A 27,433-nucleotide genomic window follows, 5' to 3' on the forward strand; every position below is an offset into this window, starting at 1 on the left:
CTTTTGATAAGAGAAACAGTAACATCCAGTTGTCAATTTATTAATACAATTCTAGGAGGAATAACAGAGGAACGGCACAACGCACAACTAAGAAAATATGTTCCAGAATTGTTATTTCATGGGGAATACAAGTGTTTGCTAAAATAAACGTGTCAGGAGACATCCAGACACATATGAGACTAACGCTGGCCGTCTAATGTGTATTTAATTTTGAGCCGATGTTCATTGGGCAGATGTTGGGGGAAAGAAAGTTTCACCCATCATGCCCGATACTTTGTTCTCAAGGGAGAGAAGCCTCTGCCAGAGGTGTGTGGCAGCTCTAAGTCCCCTCTCATCTTTGAGAACACGTGCACGCTTGGCTGAAACTAGTATGCATGTGTATAGGTGGGTCGGGAGTAACAGCTGTCAGGCGAATGACCTGTTACCTGCAGATTTATAAGGCAAGGCTTATAAATTTGAATGTTTTGGATGTGGTTGTGGGGGAGAGGGTGCAAAGTTACTACATAATTTGCCTTCTATTTTCCAAGAAGTGATGATTATTTCTGTAGCATCAGGTGGTAATTATATTTATGCTCGTTCCCTATCATTGCCCTATGTAATCGGGGGAATTATCCGCCAATGAACGAGCAAACGCTCATTCATCTGCTGATCGTATTGTTTCTGCAGCCTAAAATATAATTTTTTTTTTCTTTTCTCCAGTTCATCTAAAATAAAGCAACTTCCTTCATTATGAATTAAAACATCTAAAGTTTGGATGACTTTTTCATTTTCCAATAATCTAACTATAACTTGTACCTGTGAATAGAAAGTAACAGTAGCAAAAACCCACTTGGCAGAGCGTAACAATGTGTGAACAGGATGTATAGTTTGACATTTAATTAAATCACTGAGACTTTTATATTATTTATTTATACTTTTCTTCAGAAGTGAACATGTTTTTCATAGTAAAAAATTAAAAATGCATCATATACATGTAGATACAATTTGGCTGACGGAGCGTATTAAATAGAGAAAAGCAGACTGTATGCATTGTAGCACGATTTCCCTGTGCAATGAATATCTGTAAAGGATCTGCCAGGTACTACGTCTGTGTATACTCCCGGGATTAATCAGTCGACACCTGAGGCCAGACCTCTTAGACTGACACCGGCTCCCACCAACCAGGGTGGCAGGCTCAGGAGTGGGAGAGCCTATCGCGGCCTGGTCAGTCGGAGTTAGCTCCGCCCCCTGTCCATTTATACCTGCCGTGTTCTCTTCCTCAGTGCTTGTTATTCTTCTTGGATTCCTGGCCCCACTGCTGCCTTGCTCCAGCCTGTTTCTGCCGTGCTTCTGCCTTGCTTCAGTTCCGCTTATCCTGCTTCGCTTTGCCCCTGGCCTGCTTCCTGCTCCGTGCTCTCGTTGATATACTCCACTTCATCCTGATCCTGACTACTCATTCACCGCTCCGTTTCCTCGCGGCGTTCCGTGGGCTACTGCCCCTTCCCTTGCGTGTTCCCTGTTTGTACTCCCTTGCACTTAGACAGCGTAGGGACCGCCGCCAAGTTGTACCCCGTCGCCTAGGGCGGGTCGTTGCAAGTAGGCAGGGACAGGGCGGTGGGTAGATTAGGGCTCATTTGTTCCCTTCACCTCCTTCCTGCCATTACAATATCGTTTGTAAAAAAGTTTTCAATCCCCTTAGAGTTTTTCTTGTTTTATCCTGTAAGTGTCATATTAATGGTTGTGAATAGTTATGCATTCAATTATTTTGTGTTTAATATTTGTAATGGATGTTTGATTTCCTGTTCAATTAATGGGTTAAAAATGAAGTCATTCAATTGTGTTACACCATAAATGGGGAGAAGGGCGTCTCGTTGAATACCTTTCATTGAGATGTTATATAGCTAAGCGCTTGGTTTTGTATTTTGTATAAATCTGTTTGATTGAGTAGATCCCAGCAATTTTTGGGAGTTCCCATTACTGGGTTCCCTCTTGATCAGCTTTTATCAATGGGGAAACAACTTGGCAATTGGTCAATATATGATTGACTAAAATCAATAGGCTGCTCATGTACTAAAGGAATGTGCCGAGCCCTCCTGAAAAAGGTGCTAATTTTAGAGATATTCTGTACTGGCTAATAAAAAAGGTACCTGAAAGTAGGTTCCCAGAGATAGATACAATAGATAAGACAGACAGAAGATAGAGATAGGTAGATAGATAGATAGATAGATAGATAGATAGATAGATAGATAGATAGATAGATAGATAGATAGATAGATAGATAGATAGATAGATAGATAGATAGATAGGGTATGTGCACACACAAGATTAAAAACGTCTCAAAATACGGAGCTGTTTTCAAGGGAAAACAGCTCCTGATTTTCAGACATTTTTTAATCAGTCAGGGGTTTTTTTCTGCGTTTTTAGCGGCCGTTTTTGGAGCTGTTTTTCTATAGAGTCTATGAAAAACGGCTCCAAAAACAGCTGAAGAAGGGACATGCATTTCTTTTTCACGGCCGTTTTTCTTACGCCGCGGTTTTGAAAAACGGCCGTGTAAAAAGTGCCCCGTTGGAACAGAACGCCGTTTTTGTCAATGGGCAGATGTTTGGAGGCATTCTGCTTCCGACTTTTCAGCCGTTTTTCGGCCCGAAAGACGGCCAAAAATAAGCCGTGTGTGAGAGAGAGATAGATAATATAAGAGATGGATAAATAGATAATGAATAGATAGAGAGATGACTAAATAGATTCTGTAAGAGATAGACAGAGACACTCCAAAGTCCAGCAAACCCGACCAGTATGTGGTTGCAAGCCCTGGGGAACAGACCAACGTCCCGTGTAAATAGAGGCGATAGATTAGATAGATAGATAGATAGATAGATAGATAGATAGATAGATAGATAGATAGATAGATAGATAGATAGATAGATAGATAGATATTAGATAGATGATAGATAGATAGATAGATAGATAGATAGATAGATAGATAGATAGATAGATAGATAGATAGATAGATAGATAGATAGATATTAGATAGATAGATATTAGATAGATAGATAGATAGATAGATAGATATTAGATAGATAGATAGATAGATAGATAGATAGATAGATAGATAGATAGATAGATAGATAGATAGATAGATAGATAGATAGATAGATAGATAGATATTAGATAGATAGATAGATATTAGATAGATAGATAGATAGATAGATAGATAGATAGATAGATAGATAGATAGATAGATAGATAGATAGATAGATAGATAGATAGATAGATAGATATGAGATAGATAGATAGATAGATAGATAGATAGATAGATAGATAGATAGATAGATAGATAGATAGATAGATAGATAGATAGATAGATAGATAGATAGATAGATATGAGGTAGATAGATAGAGAGATAGATAGATAGATAGATAGATAGATAGATAGATAGATAGATAGATAGATAGATAGATAGATAGATAGATAGATAGATAGATAGATAGATAGATAGATAGATAGATAGATAGATAATAGGGAATTGCACAAGTTCTTTTCACTTTATTTTCGAAAATGTATTTTTTATTTTAACTTTTCTTTTACCTTATTTTTACAATTCGGAGTACTGCATAAGGAAATTATTTTCCTTCTCCTTTAATAACTTTTTACAACTGTCTCAAGTTGTGATAATAGAACAAATCCTCCCGCGCCACCGTCAGACTTTTATTCCAACCGGTGTATCTTATTCTCTTTCAAGTAGATTATCATATTCTCTGTCTTTGTTCTAGTTCAACAAGTAGTTATTCTCTTTCTTTCAATATATTCATTTACTTTGTGGTTGTCAATTTGGTAACTGTTCATTTTTTATATTCTGCTGATGTCTGGAGAAGCAGCTGGACAGATTACATGATCTTTTCATGTCCCCTTGTACAAAGGGATAATTGTCAACAGATATGGTTGTAAATTAATATTTAATTGTAATATAATTGTATATTATAAAAATTTTCTGCAACTTTACTTTCACCATTGGAAAACATTTTACAGTTTATACATAGAAAGATGGTATGAGAAAGTTGAATAGATAGGAGATAGATGGAATCCACATAAAAAGTTGGTTCATGCGTAAATAAAATGTATTGCTTTACTTCTCTGGTGCTGATATCAAGTTGCAACCTTTATTATAGTCCAGAGCTGCATTTATAATTCTGCTAATTGCTAAACAGTCAACAAACCTGTCGACAGACACAACTCTAACCTCTTATCTAAGCTCCTATAATGCAGTTAGATAATTGTTATCTAATACATCAGATGACTGCAGTGCCTGGTATAAAGATTTCCAAGAATGAAAATCAAGAGATCAAGCTCTGTGCAGAGATTGACCAAGTAAAAAAAAAATCCATGGAGGTTTAAGCTTTGAAGCCTGCAGATTTATTAAAGCGGTTTCCCCATAAACAACATTTATCACCTATCTACCAGATAGATGATAAATGTCTAAGCTCTAGAAGTCCGATCACTGGGACCCTCAGCGATCATAAGAACGTGGGCACCAAGTCCCCTGTGTGAATGAAGCCGTAGTCCGCATGGGTGACAACCATTCACCTCCATTCACTGTTTATGGGACTGATGGAGTAATCCAAGCGCTGTAGTCGGCTTTCTCCGTCAGCCTCGTAGCCAGAGAATGGAGCAGTGGCCATGCATGCACCCCATCGCTCCATTCACAGAGGAGACTCGGGGACCTGCATTGTCGTGATCACTGTGGTCCCAGCGATCAGACATTTATCATCTATCCTGTGGATCGGTGATAAATGTCTGATCGCTGGGACCCCAGTGATCACGACAACGCATGTTTCCTGTGTAAACATATACAGTATCTGGACATAAAGAGTTAAACAGGCTGCAGTTAGAGAACTGGTTCCATTTTCTGCCTCTTAGTCCTAGATTGTACAAGCTATTCTATTCACCATACAAATTACAGAGCACAGGACAGATTTGTCAAGTGAATGGCTTTTAGTTCCTTGAGAAAATCTCTAAAATCCCCTTACAAATGCAAAAAAAAGCTCCAGTTCCCTGACAGAAAACTCCCCTCACATCCACTGAAGACAGAAAACTATAGTAACAATGGCAGATACCTCACATCTTCTAGAACTGTACACTTATTCTTTCCTCATAGGAAGCTAAGGAAATTCTACGAAGATAGCTGTAGATTTAATTATTAAACTTAAGGGGTGTCTTAACAAAGCAACTTCTCTTAAGTAGGCCCTCTGGTGATCATTGCAGATCCCGTTCCTGAAACCCCCAGCAATCTACTTATATCACTGGGGAAAGTTGCTGCTAACCAGACATTTCTCCTGCAGCGGCCACTACAGGGGAAATGTAGTATTACATGACATCCATTCAAATGAATGGACGACCACATGGCCAGGTCGAGTTTGACAGAGAGGAAGTACCCTCTCTTAATGGCTCTTCGATTTCGGTGGTCCCGAGCAGTAGACCTTCCTCTATGAAGTTTTTAAGGAATGTTCTTAAAATGATCATGAAATGCTACTACATATTTGATATATGGGTAACTGTTGTAATTGTTCTTTATAACGCATTGAGTCTGATACTTCTCAGCATAAAAAAAAGATGTTGTGATCTCATAGTAAAGATAAATAGAGAAATACACCAGTTAGATGTCACAGTCGAGTCTTCGATTTTTGAACACCATTTTTTTCTGCAAATAAGTAAAACAATTCTGTATGGATTATTTCTTAATTTATCTTTACACCGGTCTGAACTTTTTCTTACACAGAGCTCTAAATCACCTGCAGTTAAATGATACAATTCTGGCTGGGGAGGGAGCTTACTGCATACTGGAAATACATTGTGCTCAATAATAAAAAAAAAAAGTATGCATTTAGCTCCCCCTAGTGGTGGATGCAGGCAGACAGAATTTGATCCTTAAACTTAAATTTTTAAATAGATCTATATAACATTTGGGCCTTCTTTTTCTAACTCTAAAAGCAACACGGTGTTAGGAAAAGCAATAAAGATTGTTCATGAGCTGAGACCATCACCGATTACTAGAATGAAGGTGATGAAGCCCTTTTGGTTTAATTTTGCTTTAAGATCTCTGCTCATGGACAAGCATCAATGGAAACTTCTGACATTTGTCTTCAAATACTAAAATTTCAAATTGGCTTTTTTTGTCAGCCCCTCAGCAGACACCAGCTGTTTTATGACAGCTTGTGTTTGCGGCTCCATAGACATCCATATATACCCTAGTAACCCTGTGACGAGTGATAGATTCACATCCGCATTATTCAAGAATGGGAAAACTTCAATATGACACACAAATACAAGGACAGATATTTTAAGGTGGATGGTAATTGGGAAGAGATCATTTTTATCAATACACCGCCGTATTGTTGTTATCAGGTTCTTAGGAAGGTTATAGTTATAGTGAAGTGGTGTATAGTAGAACGGTGCCGTATAATTGCTTATTATGCAGTCATTCAATGGATTCATCTTTTCAAGCCTTAAAATTGCATTTTGACTCCATATTTGACATTGTTAAATATTTGAAGCATTTTTGCCATTAAAGCTTCCTGGATAATAGATACTTTCTATTGCACTGTGGATATTATTCATTTACTTAGAAAATATTAATACCAGGAATTTTAGTGGGAATATCTTTATTTGATATATCTGTTTAGTGAAACCTAAGTGCTTAGGTTGTTTAATATTCTGTTAATATGTTAGATAGAATTATTATTATATAGTTATTACATAGATAAATATAAAAATAGATAGATAAACTTTAGTATAGTGCTTTTTCTTTTCATAAATGATCATCCTGGCTCACTACATAGTTACATTGTTGATAAGGATGAAAAAAGACACAGGACTATTTAGTCCAACCTAAATTCTACCTTGTTGATCCAGAGGAAGGCAAAATCCCTTTAATGTGTATTCCAATTGCCCTATATTAAGGAGAAAATTCTTTCCCGACTTCAAATATCTGAACAAATCCCTGGATCAAGGTCAAATCTTCAGAATCTAGTACTCATAACTTGTAATACCATATTTTTCAAGAAAGGCGTCCAGGCAATCCTTGAACTTGTTCAATGAATCAACCATCACAACATCCTGTGGCAGGGAGTTCATAGTCTCACTGCTCTTACAGTAAAGAATCCGTCTGTGATGAAGCATTTTTTCCTCTAGACGTAGATGATGCCCCCTTGTCATGGTTACAGGCCTAGGTGTAAAAAGATCATTAGAAAGATCTCTGTACTGTCCAATTATATATTTGTACATTATAATTAGATCGCCCCTAAGCTGTTTTTTTTTAAAACTGAATAAGGGTCACGGTTCACATCAGCGTCGGCTTCCGTTCATGGGTTCCATTTGACCTTTCTGTTGGAGGAACCCATGAACTGAGAGCCAAATGGAAACCATAAGTTCCTTTTGCATTACCATTGATTTCGGAGGAACCCATGAATGGAAGCCCGACGCTGATGTGAACACACCCGTACCCCAAGTTTGATAACCTTTCTTGGCACCGCAAACCACCCATTCCCTTAATTACCTTGATGGCTCTCCTCTGTACCCACTTGAGTTCAGCCATGTCCTTCTTATACATAGGTGCCCAAAATTGCCAAAATTGTACACAAAATTCCAAGTGTGGTCTGACTAGTGATTTATAAAGAAGCAAAACCATGTTCTTGTTATGAGCATCTGTGTCTCTTTTGATGCATAGGATATTTGTGCACAAAAAAAAAATCTTGAAGTGAACCAGGCACCAGGAGAAGTTTCCTTTAAATTGAGCCATTCACCCAATGGTGATATCATGGCCCAATTGTGCCCAATGGATGGTCCCAGGAATAGCAACCCCAAACCCTAACTGCGAACAGGATACTTCCTGTAAAAAAGAAAAGGGGAGTATTTGCCCTTACTCAGCTCTAATGTGTGGCTCCGAGGGCTCACAGAAAAGAGATGTATGTAGCAAACTATTCTCTGGCACCCTCAAGGTTATTTGGCATCTTCCACATGTAATAAATGTAAATAGGTCTGTTCTTCTGATAAGTTTACTTTAATAGAAGCAAACATTTTTCACGTAGACCATTTTTTCCAATACATATTTACCAAATTTCGTTTTTATTCTTCACAACAATATATCCGGTCGTCATACTGTTTCTTTTTATTAATCATTAAAAATGGAATTAAAAGGAATTATTCCTCTTCCAAGGAGAACTTTGCTGTTCTCGGCACATTCTCCAGACGTATTTATACAAGCCACTTTGTTTTATTGAATCATTTCACAGCTTACTACATATTGACTTTAGCATAAACGTCGCACACGTCTTCTATATGAAGGGGGAAAGAATAAATAGCTATAAAATGCACGTGTTTCGCCAGAGCAAAGATTTCTGCTCCATCCAGTTCATGCTCATTGACACATTGCTTCACTTGACTTTCTCGAGATGCATAAACTTGCTTTACAATGCCAAAAACTAGATTGGCTGATGTGATTTATTGTGAAAACAAAATCTATAACAGATTTCGCACGACGTTGCCAGACTGCGCCGAGGTGGCTTTATCTGTAACATTCGGAAAAGACTTCAGATAACTCTTGATTTATGACACATAATATTTATACTGATTTTTTTTTCTTTTTGAGTGAATTCGAGCCCCATGGTTTGCAAATATATTCTCTGACTGTTCCTGTAGAACGTAAAAAATTAGATTGTAATCCAAAAAGTTAAGTAGCGAGACGCTTTATAGATTATTTTTTATTAAAAGCTTCAACAATAGAAAATATTTCCCATTTGGGTTGTATCAGTTATTATAATCCACATCTTAATAAAAGCAAATAAATGAGAGACCCGAGGCATTTAGGATAAGGAGAGAACTAGTTTCCTTGTCAAGTGTTCAGTGAAGCTTCTTGAAAAGCCTTAGATGGAAATTTGTACATCTACATGCATTGCTTTGATATCCTAACCATAGAGGTATTCTTGGCACTGGTCTGGGGCCGTGACATAGAGGAGGCCAGTCTCTGTCCCTTCAAAAAAGCCAATGGCTGAAGAGCATTTTGGTGATAGGGCGCCTTCTGTTTATATGTAAGACTACTCACAGTGCTGGGGCTCTAAGGGTAAGAGCAATGATGTACAAAGAAGTGGCACCCGGGACAAAAGGGCCTGGAGTTTGTTTGCCGCACTACACCTTTTTAACGACCCTTGAGCCAACTCCCCACTCCTTGTGCAAGTTCTAACCACCCAATAGCAAAGCAGATGGGACCATCCAGGGATGGGTGCCCACTCTCCAAGGACCTCATAGCAGCCGCATGATCTGACTCTTTAGTATCAATGTCCTTGGGTTATAAATGGCCTGTTGAGGAGATGCAGGAAGGGCTAAGTTTTTTTGCTGTTTTTTGATAGATATGGAGTGCTTCTTTATTAGCGTATCTCAAATTACCAAGCGTAATTATGAGATTTTTTTTTTACTGTAAATATTTTTTATATATTCTTTTTCGTTTGCTAGGGAACTCTTGAAACTGGATATAGTGCAGGGCTACTGGGAACATTACTGATTTCCCTACCGTGATGAGGAAACCATAAAATATGTAAAGAGTAAAAAAATTACATTAAATGGGACCATTGCTTCTTTCATTGACCCCGGATTACCATGAAATCAGGTTCTTGCTGTATTTAGTCCCAGTGGTCTATCCATCTACTCCAATGCGTCTTCTTGACACTTCTTCAGTACCTAAATGGTAGTAACCATACATTATTTCCCACTGAATCAATTAGTGTGAATTATTTTTAGTGGCACAAATCATGACTGAAATGGCAAGCGTTGCTGGTTGCTCCAGATGTCTCAGAAAAGGGCATTCTTCTTAAAGCATATGACACATTGGAGGAGAGACAATTTTATATAGTATTATAATCCTATTATATTGGTTCTTTTTGTTATTTTCTACAAGACATTTTTTTTCTTATTTTTTGGTCATTATAAATTGGTTTCAAGGCTTTTATTCACTGCGGGACTTACATCTTTATAGAGCAATGTTCACCTGGTTAGGGAATCGCGAGCAGAGACCAAATTTAGAATTCCAACATAGTTTTAAATTGCCTCACAATTGTACTGAATTAATGTGCATATTGGCGTAGAATCCTTGTAAAGACTTGTAGTTTAATAACATCTCAACATAAGGAGGGCACGGTGCATGTAGCAACCCTAGTAGGAGATATGTCATTTCATTTGATCCTAATTATCACCTAATGACATTATCACCTTCTAATTAGATTTTGGCTGTATAAAGGCTAAAATCCCATCCACCATTGGCAACTTCAGAAGACATAGAGCCCCTGAAGCGCTGATATCTGTCACCTGTACTATAGAAAGATGTTACATAAAAATAATGCCATGTACTACACACTCAAAAGAGAAAAGACAGTAACAATCTAATCACATTCATTATATGTAGTACAAAATATATCCATAAATTGTACGTGTCCAGAGGCGTAATTTAAAGCTTCTGGGCCCCAATGCAAAATCTGTTAAAGTGCCCGACACCTTCCATGTGCAATTATTAATACTGGTGTCTTACTATGTGACGACTGCTACCTCTGAACCCTCTATAATAGCTACACCCCGACATAAGATCATGAGGTGCTCTGGATTCCAACAATCTCATTGACTCACTATCAGGTTAACTCTCAGCTATGCAAGAACTGTGACCATAGACCTTGATGTAATGAAACCCCCAGTGAATCTGTGAAAATTTGCTTTGCCGCTATTCACTGGACCGTATTTCCCTCATATAAGACAATGGAGTTGAAAATCAAGATTAATTAATGTATTTTACCCTCTATTGTCTTATATGCAGAAAATATAATACCCTAGTTGGAAATTCACCCATTTCTAAAACGCGAATTCAGAAATTTTTTCTATAAATTTGCTTATCTCTACTATGGGCAGTGAGCCAATTTTTTATTTTTTACACTTTTCTTGTGGAAATCTCCATTAATACCCATGACCATGAATTGAAAGACAAGTGAAGGTGCTGTACATCAACTCTACAAGAAAAAATAATGCAATGAATTATGCTTAGTGCAGGGACTTAAAGGGGTTTTCACAGTTATTTAAAAAATTGGTCAAGGCAGCAGGGATGCAAATAAAAAAAAAAAGGAAAAAAAAAAAGCCATTACTCACCTCACAGTTCCGCGTCATTCCAGCGCCGCCGGTCCGTTCCTCCCCACCACTGTTTATTAACATAGCTGCAGTGATGATGTGTCCATATACCCACTGAGACCAGAGATTGGCTGCAGCGATCATGTGGGTATATGAGCACATAATCGCTTCAGCTATGTCAATACACAGCGGCGCGGAGGACCAGAAGCAGCGGCGCTGGAACAACGGGGATCTGAGAGGTAAGCAATGGCTCTTTAAAGAACATGAAATATAGAAGTCTCCCCTTCCCCCCCCCCCCTCAGGTCCTTCAATAGCATAATATAGTTTTAGCCAAAGAGTTAGGCTTCGTTCACATTTGCGTCAGGGTCCCGTTCAGACGTTCCATCGGAGCTTCCTGTCAGAAGAAGACCCTGACTGAAACAAACGGAAAACATTGATTTCAATGGTGACGGATCCGGTGCCAATGGTTTTTTGATTTTTGCAACTATTGTCCCACTTTATTACTATTATATGGTTTAATCATCATGATTTTTTATCCTATTTATCTTTTATCTGGTGACAATGACCATATTTGTACTCTATGGTTAGTCTCACGGTGAAGCAACTTAAATGTGTCTTGAGTAAATGTCATAGTTCTCTTTTCCAACTATATACAGTATCAATCCTAATGCATTTATTCAAACAGTTACAACGTCAATAATCCAAGGGTCTAGTCAATGATCCCAATGTAGGCTGACGTATTCAAATGTGTGTTTTGAAATACAATCGCTTGATAGTTTGCAATCTACAGATGGACAAGTTTGCAGGTATGCGTCAGTTTTCCAATTCGCCAACCTGTAATTTTTGCCTATTTCCTATTATGGAACCTTTTCTTCCATTGTCTTGCATAGGGGAAATACCATTCCATAGTAAGAAATTCACATATGTTTAGTTCATCTCTACTCCATTTTACAGCAGGAAGTAGGTGTTCCTTCTAAAAATGGCAAAGGATAAATAAGTTTATCAAATTATTCAAGTACATAACTATCGGGTTGCCAATGTGTCCATGACAAATGGAAATAAATCATAGATGATTAGGTTATTAGCATCTCACATGCAGAGAAAATTAGGAAACTTTAAAGTGTACCTAACTTTCCAGGTGACTTTTCAAAATAAGCTGTTATATGTGTGTACATGAATCACACTATTTCTGGCCATTATATGACTTGTATTCTGCATTATTTAGCCGTTTTCCCCTCTGCAGGCTCCATCTCTAAATCTCAGTCGTCTCTGAGCTAGTGGCCGGAGCCTAACTGCTATCATATCTTCTATACACTGCACACAGAGACGAGGATCCTGCTTCAAAATCTTTTTCAATCACATGTATAAAGAAGCTGCAGCAACATGGAAGAGATTATACAGCAGTAATGAGTAGTGTAGCTGAGAATCCAGCACTGAGGTGACATAGAAATCTTACCAGCAGCCTGTGTATTTCTCACTCTGCTTCTGTTACATCCTCCATAGACTTGTATGAGTGTTTAAGAGCTTTATAGAGAGGACCCTAATGTACTAGTTTTTCATGGATAATGATGGGATGGCTACCAATTGGCTACCTAGTTGCACTCTGAGATATTTTAATAGACTTTAGTTTACTTCTAGACTCTCTGGACAAAAATATGTGATCTAGTACTCAAGTTCACAACTATTTGTTCTTCAGTCTTAGAATTCTTGTCTTCTTCCTGGATAGCCCTAGGGAGCTCACAATAGTTTTAATTGCCTAGTCTTCTTTCCCTGTATTGTGATGTATTTTGATTATTAATGTTCCGCCTGTAATAGTAATACATATATACTGCATTGTGTAACAATGGTACAAGTTACCTCCACTTCTGCTGTGCTGTGTTTTATTGTTCTTAGCAGAATTTAATGAACAGTATTGTGTAGTGCCAAGTTCGATCAAGTATCATTTCAACTCGGTGATAGACAATTCAATACTCAGTTATAAATAGGAATAATATGGTTCGTCTTTCGTTGTATTTTTTATGCCATATGAAAATAAAGACGAGCGATAGAGATAAAGCCCCACAAATGCTATTGATCTAAAGGCCCAGGAAGATTATGTGGGTCATAAGGGTGATATTAAAAGAATATCAATTACATCAGATTCTTGATCACATTGACGATTTGTATTTAATTTTTTGTTATCAGGTATCATATTATTGTTCACAGGGCATGCAATAGGTGCTACATTTTTGGATATTTTAGGTAATTTTAATACCTAATGGTATCTGGTGGACCACAGATAGCTAGCACTGACCCACTGCTTCCATATTTCTCACTTCATTATTTCAAACCATTGGGTATTTTTTTTACCTGGGATTTCTATTTTAGTTGTTTTTCAGACAGTAGGAAAGTTAGGTCAAGAAATCAGGTCTATAAGGACACACTGCCCCGTAAAGTTCTCCATTTGCTATTGACTACTATAACAAGTCTTTATAGCATGTATTTACATCTTATACTATAAAACAAAGGTGCATCCAGTATACAATACATAAAAGGGAAACTTCAATCGACACATTAAATAATTCTCACCACCGCCTAACCTAGCTCCCATTCTAACATAGTTAGCACGGCTGAAAAAAGACACATGTCCATCAAGTTCAACCAAGGGAAGGGAAAAAAGGAAAAATCCCTACACATAGGAGCCAATATTTTTTTGTTCTAGGAAATTATCTAACCCTTTTTTAAAGCCATCTACTGTCCCTGCTGTGACCAGCTCCTGCGGTAGGCTATTCCATAAATTCACCGTTCTTACTGTAAAGAAGCCTTGTCGCCTCTGCAGCTTGAACCTTTTTTTCTCCAGACGGAGGGAGTGCCCCCTTGTTTTTTGAGCGGGTTTTACAAGGAACAGGATATCACCATATTTTTTGTATGTGCCATTAATATATTTATATAAGTTAATCATGTCCCACCTTAGTCGTCTTTTTTCAAGGCTAAATAGGTTTAATTCTTTCAATCTTTCCTCATAACTTAAATTCTCTATGCCCCTTATTAGCTTCGTTGCTCTTCTTTGTATTTTTTCCAACTCCAGGGCATCCTTTCTATGAACTGGAGCCCAGAACTGAACTGCATATTCTAGATGAGGCCTCACTAATGCTTTGTAAAGTGGCATTATTACATCCCTGTCCCTCGAGTCCATGCCTCTTTTAATACACGACAATATCCTGCTGGCCTTTGAAGCAGCTGATTGACACTGCATGCTGTTATTGAGTTTATGATTTACAAGTACACCCAGATCCTTCTCAACAAGTGAATCCGCCAGTGTAGCGCCCCCTAGGACATATGATGCATGCAGGTTGTTGGTACCCAGATGCATAACTTTACATTTATCTACATTAAACTTCATTTGCCAAGTGGACGCCCAAACACTTAGTTTGTTTAAATCTGCCTGTAATTCATGAACATCTTCCATAGTCTGAACTATATTGCATAGCTTGGTGTCATCTGCAAAAATAGAAATAGTGCTATTAATCCCTTCCTCTATATCATTAATAAATAAGTTGAATAATAGTGGTCCCAGCACTGAACCCTGGGGTACACCACTTATAACCGGTGACCATTCAGAGAAGGAATCATTGACCACAACTCTCTGGATACGGTCCTTGAGCCAATTCTCAATCCAATTACAAACTATATTTTCTAAACCTATAGTCCTTAATTTACCCATTAGGCGTCTATGGGGGACAGTGTCAAATGCCTTTGCAAAGTCCAAAAACACTAAATCCACAGCGGCCCCTCCTTCTAGACTTCTGCTCACCTCTTCATAAAAACAGATTAGGTTAGTTTGACAACTTCTGTCCTTAGTAAAACCGTGCTGGCTGTCACTTATAATGCTATTTATTGTCACATAATCCTGTATATAGTCCCTCAATAGCCCCTCAAACATTTTCCCCACGATGGATGTTAAGCTTACTGGTCTATAATTACCCGGGGAAGACCTAGAGCCCTTTTTGAAAATAGGCACCACATTTGCCCTGCGCCAGTCCCTTGGCACTATACCAGTCACTAGAGATTCTCTGAATATTATGAAAAGGGGGACAGAAATAACTGAACTAAGCTCTTTAAGAATTCTAGGGTGTAACCCATCTGGTCCCGGAGCCTTGTGCACATTTATTTTATTTAATTTAGCTTGGACCATCTCTACATTCATCCAATTCAGTATATCAACTGATATATTAACAGCACTGGCACCGGCTACATCAGCTGCTCTTTCTTCTGTTGTATATACAGAGCTAAAGAACCCATTTAGTAACTCTGCCTTCTCTTGATCCCCTGTGATCAACTCCCCATTACCATTATCTAGGGGTCCTACATGTTCAGACCTTGGCTTTTTTGCATTTATATGCTTGAAGAATTTTTTAGGATTTGTTTTACTATCCTTGGCCACCTGCCTTTCATTTTGTATTTTTGCTAATTTTATTACATTTTTACAGATTTTATTAAGCTCTTTATATTTTACAAAGGCTGCAGATGTACCCTCAGATTTGTATTTTTTAAATGCCCTTTTTTTGTCATGTATTGCCCCTTTCACAGAAGGTGTAAGCCATGTGGGGTTTAATTTGAGTCGTTTATACTTATTACCTGTAGGAATAAATTTTGCACTATAATAACTCAAAGTAGATTTGAAAATCTCCCATTTATCATTTGTTCCATTATTTGACATTAGTTCTTCCCAGTCTATATCCTGAATTGCAGCCCTCATCCTGGGGAAATTGGCTTTCTTAAAATTAAATGTTTTTGCCCTCCCAGCCTGCGTTTGTTTTTTACAGTATAGGTAAAATGTAACTATATTATGATCACTGTTACCGAGGTTTTCACGAACATTGACATTCCCAACAAGATCTGCATTATTAGAAATGACCAGATCCAACAGAGCTTCACCTCTAGTCGGTTCTTCCACAAACTGGCCCATAAAATTTTCCTGCAACAGGTTGAGGAAATGTCTCCCCTTTGCAGTTGAAGCCGAACCATGACACCAATTAATATCCCGGAAATTAAAATCTCCCATTATCACTACAGTACCCGCCTGTGCAGCCCGCACCATCTGTTTATATATCTGACCTTCCATCTCCTCAGTTATATTGGGGGGTCTATAGATTACACCAAAAGTAATTTTTTCAGTGTTTACCTCCCTTTCCAGTTCCACCCACAAGGTTTCAACCTCCTCACAGTCTTCACCCACTATTGTCTCTTTCACACTCGCCTTCATATCACTTCTCACATACAGACATACACCACCACCTTTCCTATTTGTCCTGTCTTTACGAAAAAGTGTAAAACCCTGTATATTTACAGCCCAGTCATGTGAAGAGTCCAGCCATGTTTCAGCAACACCAACTATATCTATATTTTCTTCCAGTATCAAGGCCTCCAGCTCCCCCATTTTGCTTGCTAGACTTCTGGCATTTGTGAACATACACTTTAACTTGCCTGTCAGTTTTTCACTTTTATTATCAGAAATGTGATTTGACATTAATTGGTCCTTGTTATTTACACTGATGTTTTGTAACGAAAGGATCTCCTTATCTTGTTGTCTAGTCCTCTCCCCACATTCTGTTTCTCCCCCCACCAATATAGTCTGACCCCTCTCTAACCTGGCTACCCCTTTTTTTTCTACATTGACCTCCCTCCTCAGCCCTAACCATGTCCTTCTAGTTTTCTCCATGCCACTTTTAACTTGCTTTTAAGAAAAGAACAATCCATCTTCTGTCTATCATCTTCATTGCAGAAATCAAGTCGGCAACCATTAGCTCTAGTAACTACATGTCCCATAATGTCTTGCTTAGTCATCACATAGTGAGGTGTGGCTGGATCACATCTATCAGAAACTATAGTTATAAAATTATTTTAAATTATGAGCATTATCCAGTAGAGCCACAGTTGTTGGTCTAAAAACAAGTAAAAGGCACAAGAGAGGCTGCAGACTGTACTTGGTGCAGCAGCATGCATGTCACTGGCAGTGTCTAAACTCGGAGAGTCAGAGATAACAAACTGGTAATAGTCCTTCAAATCTACAGGAAACAGGGAGCAGCCTGTAGGATATTTAGTGACAGCAGCATAATATGTAGGGCTGTGCAGATTTGCAGTTGTCATACGGGGCATTCTTCGATTGTATCTGTGCAATGCTCAGGCATATTCTGTCAGGCATTTTCTTATTTAGAAATCTTCAAGAGACAGCAGTAGCATCAAACGTGAAGATTATTGAGTATTTTTTTTTCCACTTGAGTTCAATTTAGCTTTTCCCCCATTTCTATTGCAGAGCCCCCTCCCCTCCTAATTACAGTAGGACCCCCGGAGTCGTATGTGTTGTTTTTGCTTTTCAAGCCACGCAACATTTTATGGAAAGCCAGTTAACCTACCAGTTAACTTTAACGACATAGGAAAGTAATATATACATACAGTACATAAATGAATAGTCATTTATTTTATAATTATTATTTTTTTAGAACAGTAAAATAAATAAATGTATTCATTTCTCGAGGTATACATTATGTCAGATGTATTATATTCACTATGAAAATGGATTAGGGCACACACAGATGCTTTGGGTCCCTAGAGTTCACCTTTAATCCTAAATCTCTGTATGAAGTCAGTATACCAGACTCGTCAATGCTCTAGTGAAGTTACCCATGATTGACAATGACCTGATTTTATGTGTTGTATAGAATGGGTAATGTTAACATACGAGTGTAATGACCTTGTACAGGGTGGGATGCATTTCAAACATCAGACATCTTTTACATTACTTCAAGTCAATAAGCATTCAATGTCATATACTGACATACAGTACATGGAAAACCTACGTTACACAGTGTCTCCGGTATTTTATAGATGCAAACATTGTAAGGAACAGATTTTACTGAGACTTGCAGACTGTTTTAATACTTGGAGTGGTTAAATGAGATTATAAATAAGGGTCTATTTTATTTTTATTATTATTATTTATTTTTTTAAACTGCACCACTCATAGGCTGGTTTTGCTATTGCAGCTTGAATAGGAATGCACTGTAATTCCAGACACAGCCTGTGGACAAGAATGATACTGGTTGACATTTTTATATATAGTAATAGTGGTCATGCAAACAACTGGGTGTGTTTCATTCTCAGACTGGATGGGGTAGTGGGTAATGTGAAGGTCTAGCAGAGCAACATTATTCTACTCCATGTTTGATACTAAGCAAAGTATTGACTTTCATTTGGTGAGATTACAGAGCATTTGTGTTACTAATAGTCACCCAAGGATCCAAATCCATCCCCCTTTCCCCTTAAAGGTATTGTCTCATGAAAGACAATCATTTTTAGAATGCGCCCACTGCGGCGATCAGCTGATCACTTAGAGTCCTGTTCCCGACAACCCCGGAAACAGTTGATTTTGCTGGGGGAAGCTGGGACCAGCTGGGCATTTATCTTTCAGGTGCCGCAGTAGTATTACATGGCAGCCATACAGATAAATAGCTGTCCTTTTAATACAAAGATGGCTCGAGACATCAGAGCAGCTCTCCATTCTGGTTCATAGGGGGGGAGACGGGAGCAGGGGACCCCCCTCTATCATGTGTATATGTTCTAATAGGGCATATGGACAGGGGTTGTGTAGTTTTTTTTTTGCAGATATGAGGTAAGATTCATCAAAACTTGTGCAAAGTAAGAGTGGAGCAGTTGTCCATAGCAGCCAATCAGATAGGTGCTTTAATTTTCCAAAGAGCCTCGGAAAAATCAGTGCTGAAATCTGCTTGGTTATTAGACCAACTACTCAACTTTTTAGAAAATCTCCCCCAGTGAGTTGAAAATGGCGCAATCATCTGGCCATCATTTTTGCATGTTCTCAGGGGTTCTTTTAGGGGTCTAGTCTAATGTGCTCCAGACAATGAGCAGATTTATATAGCACGTGCAACATTTGTTACAACAAAAAAGCATTTAATCATTCTACGTCTAAGGTACGCAGCGAATGGATTGAGATTTACTGGTACATCACTGGTCCACAGTAGATCGTCAAAGCCTTAGTTCTACAATGAGAAGGCATTATCCACAGTCATCAACTGAAAGGTCATATCCAGCAGAATGGTGGCCAAAATGTTGGGCTAAACCAACAGTAATGGTAGTTCTCATAGTCTAATGGGATGGTTTTGTTTTTGTTTCTGTGACCATACTGACCGACATATTCTTCCCTCCATTGCTTCATTTAATTAGTCATTTCTGTTATTAGAACATGTATATGCTGATGTCTTTGCTCCATTTTGGAAAAAATGGGGACTTAGGGTTGTGTGTGACAATATGATGGTCTCTGTCCAATATAGTTACATAGTTACATATACATAGTTACATAGTTAGTACGGCTGAAAAAAGACACATGTCCATCAAGTTCAACCAAGGGAAGGGAAAAGGGAAGGAAAAATTTCTACACATAGGAGCTAATATTTTTTTGTTCTAGGAAATTATCTAACCCTTTTTTAAAGCCATCTACTGTCCCTGCTGTGACCAGCTCCTGCGGTAGGCTATTTCATAAATTCACAGTTCTCACTGTAAAGAAGCCTTGTCGCCTCTGCAGCTTGAACCTTTTTTTCTCCAGACGGAGGGAGTGCCCCCTTGTTTTTTTAGGGGGTTTTACAAGGAACAGGATTTCACCATATTTTTTGTATGTGCCATTAATATATTTATATAAGTTAATCATGTCCCCCCTTAGTCGTCTTTTTTCAAGGCTAAATAGGTTTAATTCTTTCAATCTTTCCTCATAACTTAAATTCTCCATGCCCCTTATTAGCTTCGTTGCTCTTCTTTGTATTTTTTCCAACTCCAGGGCATCCTTTCTATGAACTGGAGCCCAGAACTGAACTGCATATTCTAGATGAGGCCTCACTAATGCTTTGTAAAGTGGCATTATTACATCCCTGTCCCGCGAGTCCATGCCTCTTTTAATACACGACAATATCCTGCTGGCCTTTGAAGCAGCTGATTGACACTGCATGCTGTTATTGAGTTTATGATTTACAAGTACACCCAGATCCTTCTCAACAAGTGAATCTGCCAGTGTAGCGCCCCCTAGGACATATGATGCATGCAGGTTGTTGGTACCAAGATGCATAACTTTACATTTATCTACATTAAACTTCATTTGCCAAGTGGACGCCCAAACACTTAGTTTGTTTAAATCTGCCTGTAATTCATGAACATCTTCCATAGTCTGAACTATATTACATAGCTTGGTGTCATCTGCAAAAATAGAAATAGTGCTATTAATCCCTTCCTCTATATCATTAATAAATAAGTTGAATAATAGTGGTCCCAGCACTGAACCCTGGGGTACACCACTTATAACCGGTGACCATTCAGAGAAGGAATCATTGACCACAACTCTCTGGATACGGTCCTTGAGCCAATTCTCAATCCAATTACAAACTATATTTTCTAAACCTATAGTCCTTAATTTACCCATTAGGCGTCTATGGGGGACAGTGTCAAATGCCTTTGCAAAGTCCAAAAACACTAAATCCACAGCGGCCCCTCTGTCTAGACTTCTGCTCACCTCTTCATAAAAACAGATTAGGTTAGTTTGACAACTTCTGTCCTTAGTAAAACCGTGCTGGCTGTCACTTATAATGCTATTTATTGTCACATAATCCTGTATATAGTCCCTCAATAGCCCCTCAAACATTTTCCACACGATGGATGTTAAGCTTACTGGTCTATAATTACCCGGGGAAGACCTAGAGCCCTTTTTGAAAATAGGCACCACATTTGCGCTGCGCCAGTCCCTTGGCACTATACCAGTCACTAGAGATTCTCTGAATATTATGAAAAGGGGGACAGAAATAACTGAACTAAGCTCTTTAAGAATTCTAGGGTGTAACCCATCTGGTCCCGGAGCCTTGTGCACATTTATTTTATTTAATTTAGCTTGGACCATCTCTACATTCATCCAATTCAATATATCAACTGATATATTAACAGCACTGGCACCGGCTACATCAGCTGCTCTTTCTTCTGTTGTATATACAGAGCTAAAGAACCCATTTAGTAATATAGCGTAGAAATAATATTTTCGGACGGCGGGGGTATAGTGAACCCACCGTGTCGTACAAGATTTCTGGTGGGTAGACCGGGGAGTGGATTCCAGGAGACTCTCAGATTTTCACCCCCCAACCCTTGCATAGGGTCTTGGTCTTCAGGGCGAGGAATCCCCTTATCTCTGAGGCCCCCAAAATAGTCTCCCAATACAACAGCCGATAAATAACCAACGGAATAGAAGTGACAAATGGCGCACTTACTACTTAGGTGTACAGTCTCGAGTGCATATCCGTAGCGGTAGTTGTAGGCAGTGGTACTAAAGAATAGGAGGCATCACGTTCCAGGATCGGTGGGTAGGAGGCAAACAAGAATAATTAACGATGCAGTCCAATAGATCAATAACAGCAAATACAGAACCAGGCTTTAAGAGGGAGCAACCTTATTGCTCTGGCAAAGTCAAACTGAGGGTATGTGCACACGCTAGCTGTCATTTACTGCTGAAATGACAGACTGTTTTCAGGAGAAAACAGCTGCCTCGTTTCAGCCGTAATTCCTTCTCCTCGCATTTTGCGAGGCTTGTCTGACAGCTGTAAATTTTGAGCTGTGATTCATTGAGTTCAATGAAGTACGGCTCAAATTACGTCTGAAAGAAGTGTCCTGCATATAATGTATATAAGTGTCCTGCACTTCTTTTGACGAGGCTGTATTTTTACGCGTCGTTGTTTGACAGCTGTCAAACGACGACGCGTAAATGACAGGTCGTCTGCACAGTACGTCGGCAAACCCATTCAAATGAATGGGCAGATGTTTGCCGACGTATTGTAGCCCTATTTTCAGATGTAAAACGAGGCATAATACGCCTCATTTACGTCTGAAAATAGGTTGTGTGAACCCAGCCTGAGAGTATGTTCACACGCTAGCTGTGATTTACGGCTGAAATTTCAGAAGAAAACAGCTGCCTCGTTTCAGCCGTAAATGCTCCTCCTCGTAATATACGAGGCGTCTGTGATGCTCGTATATCTTGAGCTGTGCTTCATTGAGGTCAATGAAGAACAGCTCAAATTACGTTGCAAAGAAGTGCCCTGCACTTCTTTGCCGAGGCAGTCAATTTACGCGTCGTCGTTTGACAGCTGTCAAACGACGACGCGTAAATTACAGGTCGTCTGCACAATACGTCGGCAAACCCATTCAAATGAATGGGCAGATGTTTGCCGACGTATTGCAGCCCTATTTTCAGACGTAAAACGAGGCATAATACGCCTCGTTTACGTCTGAAAATAGGTCGTGTGAACCCAGCCTGAGAGTGAGAGCTTTATATAGGAAATCAGCAGGTGCTGAGGATGACCAATTAGTGCATGCTGCTACTCCAGAGCCAAGGACAGCAGGTGCAGAGAGTTACGTAACTAGTAGTGTGAACTGTCCTCAGTAGTACCAGGAGTAGTAGATGTGGCACTGCGTGAATGGAGGCCAGACCGCAGCCTGAAGTGAATGGAGCAGTACCCTGAAAAGGTGAGTATGAGTCTAGGAGAGAGAGATGCGGTGGTGGAAATTAATTAAAAGATATCTTTGAAATGGTGAGCACCAACTACAATTTGTGTTCTAATCAGGGTCTCTTTGTCTCTTTTCTTTTGTATAAAACAATTCATTTTTATCATTGTAGATCTTGAAAACATTGTAGAAAATTAGAAAAAAGGGTCTACTGTTTTTTTTTCTCAGAAACCGTGCCACTCTTGTCCATGGACTGTGTCTGGTATTGCAGCATTCACTTGAAGGACAATGATCTGCAATACCAGACACAGCTCATGAACAGACATGGCGATGTTTCTGGAAAAAAAGGGATTACCCCTGTACTACCCCTGTCCTACGCCATGGTCAACCCATTTGTACATTGTAAAAGTATTTTTTTAAGGTAGTTTATACTCCCCTTTAAGGTATGTCTATGTGCCCCTTTTGTGAATTTGGAGCATGTCATGAACCTACTGCATCCTACCTGATCCCTACAAGTAATTAGACAGATCTCTAGATTAACATTCTATATATTGTATATTTTATTTTTTTAAATGTCTAAGGTCACATTCAGAATGCCAGAATAACATGCCCAGACCTCCACCTTACAGACATTTATGGCATATGCACCGAATATACCACAAAAGTCTGTAGTCAGAATACCCCTTTAAGACCAGTTTCACACTGTGCAGTTTGGTGTCGCTTTTAACCAAAGACTAAAAGAAGGAAAAGTATAGGGAGATAAAAGTCCCTGTTTGGCTTAAAAAACGAGAAAAAAATAGATTTAAAAAACAAAAAACAAACCTGCATGGTGTGAACATAACCTGTAGGACTTAAAGGGGTTGTCCTATTAGGGCAGATGAGCATAAAAGAGGTTCACTGCTTAGGACCTCCCTCCATTAGCTAGAGTGGAGATCCACTGCAAAGAGCAGCTCCTGCTCTGGAGGACTCTGTGCAGCCAAGTAGTACATGGCCACCATGTAATACCACATTTCTCCTTCAGCAGTCACTGGGGGTTTAACTGCTTGATCGTCTGATCGCCAGCTGTTCCTTATTAGAAAAATGGCTGTGCAGATGGGAAAACCATTTAAAAGGGCTGTCGGCAATGTACTATGTTTAGTCATGAACTGTTAGATCATATTGAATGGATAGACCATGGATCCCACTCAGGATCCTCTTTTTAAGTGCCATATGCCAAAACTTTCATGTAGCTTTCTAGAACTGGATATTTTTAAAAAACATTTAATGGGAATTTTCATGTTTTGTGCGTGACAATGTATAACCTTCTGAAATTAAAATGTAACTTGTGTTAAAGTATTAAACATTACCAGTACTCTAAAAAAAGTTTCTAAAATGCCATATATTAGGCCTCATGCACATGACCGTGCACCATCCACAATTTATCCACATTAATTTCTATGGCCCCATGCACACATTCATTTTTATACTCCAAGCTGGTGTCACGAATCCAGACCAAAAAAACTCAGGACAAGTCATTTTACGGTCCAGATTTGTGGCTTCACTAAACTGGTGACTTGTTTTGGATCCGTGAATCCTGATGACACACGGATGCACAACAAAGTTTTTTGTTCGTTTTATTTTCGTGTGCATGAAGCCTTAGCAACAGTATATACTGTGGCATGTACTTTAGTTGTTCTCACATCTTGTATTTTAAGTATAATTTTCAGAAATGAAGGGAAAATGTTACCGTGTATTGTCTCACATACTTCTGGTGAGACTATTCATACTATTGATGTACTTCATATAATGAGCCGTTACATTAACTAACACAGACCTGAGGTGCTAAAATCAGTAGTCTGGTATTTTTGTTTTTACGATATGTAGCTGTGGAATTATTTCATTACTATCCAATACTTATATAGATCTGTCATAGTTTTCAGTGACGTATGTAGATTGTAGTCCATGTCACCCACAGAGCTGACAATCAAATACCATAATACCATATCTCAGGCACAAATACATACTAAGGTCAATATTATAGGTAGTCAAGTATGTTTTTGGAGCATGGGAGGAAGTTGGAGAACGTGAAGGAAATCCACACAAAGATGGGCGGATATGAAGACCAATGCAGACACTGCCCTGAACAGATTTGAATACGTGGCACCAGGTTTTCAAGGCAATAGAGCTCATCACTGATCACTAAAGGCCCATTTACACTGTGCGATTATCGTGCGTACAAGAGTTCATATAACGCTCGTTGCCGATAATTGCCCTGTGTAAACAGGGCAGCGATCAGCAGATGAATGAGCAAACGATCGATCATCTGCTGGTCGTATCGTTTTAAAAAACTAAAATATTATCGTTGTGGGCAGCACATCTCTCTGTGTAATCAGGGAGACGCGCTGCCGACATGATAATAATGTATGAGGACGAGCGATCAGAGTAACGACTGCTCGTCCCCATCCATAGCTCCGTGTGGCAGGAGCACACGAGCGCCGATCAACGATGTCTCGTTGATCAGCGCTCGCTGCACTGGCCTATTGTCGGCCGGTCTAAAAGGCCCTTAAGTCAATATGATGATCATCTCTGGCAGGAGATGACCTTGGGATGAAGAAACCTGTAAAATATCCTACCAAAGATATTAAAATAGGCTTTCCCCTTGACCCTAAAGTCAACCCTTTTCTTAGTATTCTTAGGGTTCAGTTTGTTTTCCTTAAAGTATTCCTTTTAGGGACCAGTGGTATAGCTATAGCCCTTTGGGCCCCTGTAGTACAAGAGGACAACAGAACTATGAATGAAACGTGATAGTTGGTAGGACCTTGGTAGGGATTAAGCATCAGGATTTAGAATTTTCAAGTTATATTTCTAGTAAGGGCATGGAAGGATGGGAGCGCAATTATACCCACTTGTCCAGCTTTTATAGGACATGTTATGGATTTGCTCAGCTCAAGGGAACCATTCATAGTGGCAGAACTTGTTAATGACATCTTGCAACCCGATAAGATGCCTAAATATTTTACACAGAAAGAAAGTTCCACTAAGCACCTATTTTCCACTTACACCTATTTATTTTTATTTTTTATTTTTACCTTTGGTCCCTTAAAAGGGAAATTTGCATGTGTTTAAATCCTTGGCGCCCAACCTGTGGTCTGCCAATTTTATCTATGGGCCAAAGGCTCCACTTTGATGCCAGACACTGATAAAAAAGATAAATTATCCATGCTAGGAAGCTGCTCAGATAGCGATTCTGAGTACTGATCATGTTTCATTATACATTTTACGCTTGTCATTATTAAAATGTAATCAGTAGAATTAATTAAAGAGTGAATGGCTCAGAGTATGGTGTACCCATGACTGTATCGTGATCAAACACGCATGTTAACAGGGGCAAATCTAACTACGTATGTGGCCTATGTGTGGAATTCAGCCCGATGTGTGGACCTACAAGCCATTACTTTAGTAGCCAAGACTTTAGAGTTTACATCTTTTTATGTTGTATAAAATCATCTGGATTGAATTTTTTTTATCTTTACTTTATAGGATTTTATCTGCTGAAATGTACAGAATTTTCACATTTTGCTCCTCAGTTGAGAAGACGTCTGACTCTTAAAGGCATTTAAAGAGGTATGTTGACATTTTTTTAAAAGTTTAATAAATAGTATGCAGTACAACCAATGATATTTTATTTAAAAAAAAGTTACTGCTAGTTGACTATACATAATAAATAACATATTTTTGACTATACATAATAAATCATATTACTGTCATCTTCTGGAACCCTTTGACCACAGATGGGTACTTCTGGTTAGCTAAATGTTGCCATACACATTTGACTAACATCGGTCGAATCAGAGGATTTAGTATTAGATGTTTGGCTGACTTTCGTTCAGCAGATGTTGGTTAAAAAAAATGGATCAAGCATGTAGAATTCTCAAGAGACAAATGCTTCAAAACCTCAAGGTTTATTCCCCCTTTCACATTGAGACCACATGCACGCTGGGCCCAACCGAGCATGCATGTGTATGCTGAGCTTGGGAGGGATAGCTATTGAAGGCATATGGCCACCTTAAGGGTATGTGCACACACAAACTCAAAAACGTCTGAAAATACGGAGCTGTTTTCAAAAGAAAACAGCTCCTGATTTTCAGAAGTTTTTTAAGCCAATCGCGATTTTCGCTGCGTTTTTTATGGCTGTTTTTGGAGCTGTTTTTCTATAGAGTCGATGAAAAACGGCTCCAAAAACTACACAAGAAGTGAAATGCACTTCTTTTTCGCGGGCATCTTTTTACGGGGCGTTTTTGGAAAATGAGGAGTAAGAAAACGCCCCGTCGGAACAGAACGCCGTATTTCCCATTGAAATCAATGGGCAGATGTTTGGAAGCCTTCTGCTTCCGTTTTGTCAGGCGTTTTTCGAGGCGTAAACGCACCAAAATACGCCTGAAAACACTTCTTGTGAACCTACCCTTCTACTCAAGTCGTCCTCTAAAGTTGGCCATACAGATAAGATAGCTAAAGGCATGTTATTTAAACGGCAGATGAGGAGATACCAGACATCTTCTTTGCTGTATATCTTACTCCCCATTAAATCCTTGCTTGCCTTAAAGGGAAATTTAGTGGACAGCCTGTTGTCCCCATACACATAGGATTATCGGCACATCTCATCGAAACCTGGAGGATCTTCCAACATATATCTTATGTCTGGTCGGTTCAAGACTCTTCCAGGAGTGAGGGACGTTGATTTTCTTAGTGTATATACATGAAGAGTAGACCAATAGCAAATTATAGTGCCGGGCC

General features: G+C 38.9%; 1 protein-coding gene across 3 annotated transcripts in view; it reads left to right on the plus strand.

Moving 5' to 3' along the window:
• The window catches only part of CNTN5 (contactin 5), a 1,298,632-nt gene that overhangs the window by 267,893 nt on the left and 1,003,306 nt on the right, over positions 1 to 27,433 (plus strand). For all 3 annotated transcript variants that reach the window (XM_075851517.1, XM_075851516.1, XM_075851518.1), the window contains exon 2: positions 26,180 to 26,263. The gene's annotated coding sequence lies outside the window, so the exon portion shown is untranslated. The remainder of the gene's footprint in view (positions 1 to 26,179; positions 26,264 to 27,433) is intronic.

The sequence above is a fragment of the Rhinoderma darwinii genome, chromosome 2 (assembly GCF_050947455.1).
Source record: "Rhinoderma darwinii isolate aRhiDar2 chromosome 2, aRhiDar2.hap1, whole genome shotgun sequence".
Lineage (NCBI taxonomy): Eukaryota > Metazoa > Chordata > Amphibia > Anura > Rhinodermatidae > Rhinoderma > Rhinoderma darwinii.